Source organism: Natator depressus, chromosome 28, assembly GCF_965152275.1.
Source record: "Natator depressus isolate rNatDep1 chromosome 28, rNatDep2.hap1, whole genome shotgun sequence".
Classification (NCBI taxonomy): Eukaryota; Metazoa; Chordata; order Testudines; family Cheloniidae; genus Natator; species Natator depressus.
Window position 1 is genome coordinate 10,413,209 of NC_134261.1, and position 5,000 is coordinate 10,418,208.

Here is a 5,000-nt window from a genome sequence, read left to right on the forward strand (position 1 = left end):
TCCCCGGAGGAAAAGAGCCGGAAAAGGGGGGGCTCGGGGGGGCCGGGGGCCGCCCCACCTGCCAACGTGCCCCTGTCCCCCCTCACAAGATCGGGTACAACGCGCAGATTGGTCCCCGAGGCTCATCTCTGGTTCTCACAGGTTCCGAAAAACCTGTTCTCAGAAATCTCCTCGCACCCGTCAAAATGAACTAGTCGAAAAATCCAACCGCCAATTTAGGGGGACCAATCTGAAATCCTATCCGACCTCCTGGTTCTCTCGGTCGGCCGAGGGCACTTTTGGCGACCCCATCCGGACTTCCGTGAGACTGCCGGCCATCAGGTCAACCCGTCACTTTGAATGGGGTTGACCTGATGGCCGAGCAGGGACTTAGACATTTTTTCAGCCTTTTCCTCGGGGTTGACCTGGTGTCCCGGGGGGACTTAGACATTTTTTTCAGCCTTTTCCTCCGGGTTGACCTGGTGTCCCGGGGGGACTTAGACATTTTTTCAGCCTTTTCCTCCGGGTTGACCTGGTGTCCCGGGGGGACTTAGACTTTTTTTCAGCCTTTTCCTCCGGGTTGACCTGGTGTCCCGGGGGGACTTAGACTTTTTTTCAGCCTTTTCCTCCGGGTTGACCTGGTGTCCCGGGGGGACTTAGACATTTTTTTCAGCCTTTTCCTCCGGGTTGACCTGGTGTCCCGGGGGGACTTAGACTTTTTTTCAGCCTTTTCCTCCGGGTTGACCTGGTGTCCCGGGGGGACTTAGACTTTTTTTCAGCCTTTTCCTCCGGGTTGACCTGGTGTCCCGGGGGGACTTAGACTTTTTTTCAGCCTTTTCCTCCGGGTTGACCTGGTGTCCCGGGGGGACTTAGACTTTTTTTCAGCCTTTTCCTCCGGGTTGACCTGGTGTCCCGGGGGGACTTAGACATTTTTTTCAGCCTTTTCCTCCGGGTTGACCTGGTGTCCCGGGGGGACTTAGACTTTTTTTCAGCCTTTTCCTCCGGGTTGACCTGGTGTCCCGGGGGGACTTAGACATTTTTTTCAGCCTTTTCCTCCGGGTTGACCTGGTGTCCCGGGGGGACTTAGACATTTTTTTCAGCCTTTTCCTCCGGGCTGACCTGGTGGCCGAGCGTCTCGCCGTCCGCGGCCGGAGCTAGAGATGCCCCCCCCCCCAGGCCAGCCTGCGAAGCCGCGGCCAGGATCGGGCCCCTGGAAGTCTGACTAAAAATTTTCACCGACCCCAAAAACGGTTAGGGGGGGCCTCATAAAGCCTCCGGAGCGAAAAAAAAAAAAACGGAAAAAAGGATCGGGCCCACCCGAGGCAGGGGAGTCAGTAAGGGAAAGGGGACGAGGCGGCCCGGAGCCGGGTGCCCGGAGCCGGGTGCCGGCGGCCAGGATCGGGCCCCTGGAAGTCTGAAAAATTTTTTTCACCGACCCCCAAAGTGGTATTGGGGGGGGCTCATAAAGCCTCCGGAGCGAAAAAAAAAAAAAACGGAAAAAAGGATCGGGCCCACCCGAGGCAGGGGAGTCAGTAAGGGAAAGGGGACGAGGCGGCCCGGAGCCGGGTGCCCGGAGCCGGGTGCCCGCGGCCAGGATCGGGCCCCTGGAAGTCTGAAAAAAATTTTTTCACCGACCCCCAAAGTGGTGTTGGGGGGGGCTCACGAAGCCTCCGGAGCGGAAAAAAAAAAACGGAAAAAAGGATCGGGCCCACCCGAGGCAGCGGAGTCAGTAAGGGAAAGGGGACGAGGCGGCCCGGAGCCGGGTGCCCGGAGCCGGGTGCCCGCGGCCAGGATCGGGCCCCTGGAAGTCTGAAAAAAAAATTTTCACCGACCCCCAAAGGGGTGTTGGGGGGGGGCTCATGAAGCCTCCGGAGCGAAAAAAAAAAACGGAAAAAAGGATCGGGCCCACCCGAGGCAGGGGAGTCAGTAAGGGAAAGGGGACGAGGCGGACCGGAGCCGAGTGCCTACGGCCATACCGGACGGAAGGCCCCCGATCCCGTCCGATCTCGGAAGGTAAACCGTCCCGGGCCTGGCTAGTACTTGGATGGGTGACCGCCTGGGAATCCCAGGTGCCGTAGGCAGCTTTTCCCGCTGCGAGCCAGCTCTCTCCTTTTCTGGGGAACAAGGGCAGGGTCGCCCTGCCAGGGGCCCTGGGGCTGAAGTCCCTGCCGGCCACCAGGTCAACCCGGAGCCTGCCCCTCTGCGGCCAGCAGGTCAACCCCATACCGGCAGGGGGTTGACCTGGTGGCCGGGAAGCAGAGCGGCCAGCAGGTCAACCCCATACATTCAGCGGGTTGACCTGGTGGACGGGAAGGAAAGCGGCCAGCAGGTCAACCCCATACTTTCAGCGGGTTGACCTGGTGGCCGGGAAGGAAAGCGGCCAGCAGGTCAACCCCATACATTCAGCGGGTTGACCTGGTGGCCGGGAAGGAAAGCGGCCAGCAGGTCAACCCCATACATTCAGCGGGTTGACCTGGTGGCCGGGAAGGAAAGCGGCCAGCAGGTCAACCCCATACATTCAGCGGGTTGACCTGGTGGCCGGGAAGGAAAGCGGCCAGCAGGTCAACCCCATACATTCAGCGGGTTGACCTGGTGGCCGGGAAGGAAAGCGGCCAGCAGGTCAACCCCATACATTCAGCGGGTTGACCTGGTGGCCCGAAAGCAAACCGGCCACCAGGTCAACCCGGAGCCTGCCCCCGCGGGCAGGGGCCAAGCGGACCCCCCTCCGCCCGGGCTTGCCCTGCTCCGAGCCGGGGCTTAATCCCCGTCCGGCCACCAGGTCAACCCGGAGCCTGCCCCTCTGCGGCCAGCAGGTCAACCCCATGCCGGCAGCGGGTTGACCTGGTGGCCGGGAAGGAAAGCGGCCACCAGGTCAACCCCATACTTTCAGCGGGTTGACCTGGTGGCCGGGAAGGAAAGCGGCCACCAGGTCAACCCCATACTTTCAGCGGGTTGACCTGGTGGCCGGGAAGGAAAGCGGCCAGCAGGTCAACCCCATACATTCAGCGGGTTGACCTGGTGGCCGGGAAGGAAAGCGGCCAGCAGGTCAACCCCATACATTCAGCGGGTTGACCTGGTGGCCGGGAAGGAAAGCGGCCAGCAGGTCAACCCCATACATTCAGCGGGTTGACCTGGTGGCCGGGAAGGAAAGCGGCCAGCAGGTCAACCCCATACATTCAGCGGGTTGACCTGGTGGCCGGGAAGGAAAGCGGCCAGCAGGTCAACCCCATACATTCAGCGGGTTGACCTGGTGGCCGGGAAGGAAAGCGGCCAGCAGGTCAACCCCATACATTCAGCGGGTTGACCTGGTGGCCGGGAAGGAAAGCGGCCAGCAGGTCAACCCCATACATTCAGCGGGTTGACCTGGTGGCCGGGAAGAAAAGCGGCCAGCAGGTCAACCCCATACATTCAGCGGGTTGACCTGGTGGCCGGGAAGGAAAGCGGCCAGCAGGTCAACCCCATACATTCAGCGGGTTGACCTGGTGGCCGGGAAGGAAAGCGGCCAGCAGGTCAACCCCATACATTCAGCGGGTTGACCTGGTGGCCGGGAAGAAAAGCGGCCAGCAGGTCAACCCCATACATTCAGCGGGTTGACCTGGTGGCCGGGAAGGAAAGCGGCCAGCAGGTCAACCCCATACATTCAGCGGGTTGACCTGGTGGCCGGGAAGGAAAGCGGCCACCAGGTCAACCCCATACAGGCAGCGGGTTGACCTGGTGGCCCGAAAGCAAACCGGCCACCAGGTCAACCCGGAGCCTGCCCCCGCGGGCAGGGGCCGGCATACCCCCGTCCGTCCGGGGTCGCCCTGCCCCGGGCTCCGGGCTTAAGTCCCGAGCGGCCACCAGGTCAACCCGGAGCCTGCCCCCGCGGGCAGGGGCCGGCGGACCCCCGTCCGTCCGGGGTCGCCCTGCCCCGGGCTCCGGGCTTATTCCCCGTCCGGCCACCAGGTCAACCCGGAGCCTGCCCCCGCGGGCAGGGGCCAGGCGGAGCCCCGTCCGTCCGGGGTCGCCCTGCCCCGGGCTCCGGGCTTAAGTCCCGAGCGGCCACCAGGTCAACCCGGAGCCAGCCCCCGCGGGCAGGGGCCGGCGGAGCCCCGTCCGTCCGGGGTCGCCCTGCCCCGGGCTCCGGGCTTAATTCCCGTCCGGCCACCAGGTCAACCCGGAGCCTGCCCCCGCGGGCAGGGGCCAGGCGGACCCCCGTCTGTCCGGGGTCGCCCTGCCCCGGGCTCCGGGCTTAATTCTCCTCCGGCCACCAGGTCAACCCGGAGCCTGCCCCCGCGGGCAGGGGCCAGGCGGACCCCCGTCCGTCCGGGGTCGCCCTGCCCCGGGCTCCGGGCTTAATTCTCCTCCGGCCACCAGGTCAACCCGGAGCCTGCCCCCGCGGGCAGGGGCCGGCGGAGCCCCGTCCGTCCGGGGTCGCCCTGCCCCGGGCTCCGGGCTTAATTCCCGTCCGGCCACCAGGTCAACCCGGAGCCTGCCCCCGCGGGCAGGGGCCAGGCGGACCCCCGTCTGTCCGGGGTCGCCCTGCCCCGGGCTCCGGGCTTAATTCTCCTCCGGCCACCAGGTCAACCCGGAGCCTGCCCCCGCGGGCAGGGGCCAGGCGGACCCCCGTCCGTCCGGGGTCGCCCTGCCCCGGGCTCCGGGCTTAATTCTCCTCCGGCCACCAGGTCAACCCGGAGCCTGCCCCCGCGGGCAGGGGCCGGCATACCCCCGTCCGTCCGGGGTCGCCCTGCCCCGGGCTCCGGGCTTAATTCCCGTCCGGCCACCAGGTCAACCCGGAGCCTGCCCCCGCGGGCAGGGGCCAGGCGGACCCCCGTCCGTCCGGGGTCGCCCTGCCCCGGGCTCCGGGCTTAATTCTCCTCCGGCCACCAGGTCAACCCGGAGCCTGCCCCCGCGGGCAGGGGCCGGCATACCCCCGTCCGTCCGGGGTCGCCCTGCCCCGGGCTCCGGGCTTAATTCCCGTCCGGCCACCAGGTCAACCCGGAGCCTGCCCCCGCGGGCAGGGGCCAGGCGGACCCCCGTCC

The 5,000-nt window shown here is 65.7% G+C and overlaps 1 non-coding gene across 1 annotated transcript; it reads left to right on the top strand.

The window, feature by feature from the left end:
- The first annotated feature begins 1,941 nt into the window (after positions 1 to 1,941).
- On the top strand, positions 1,942 to 2,060 carry LOC141979753 (5S ribosomal RNA). Its single transcript, XR_012637146.1, has one exon. It is a non-coding gene; the product is annotated as a 5S ribosomal RNA (ribosomal RNA).
- The last annotated feature ends 2,940 nt before the right edge of the window (positions 2,061 to 5,000 follow it).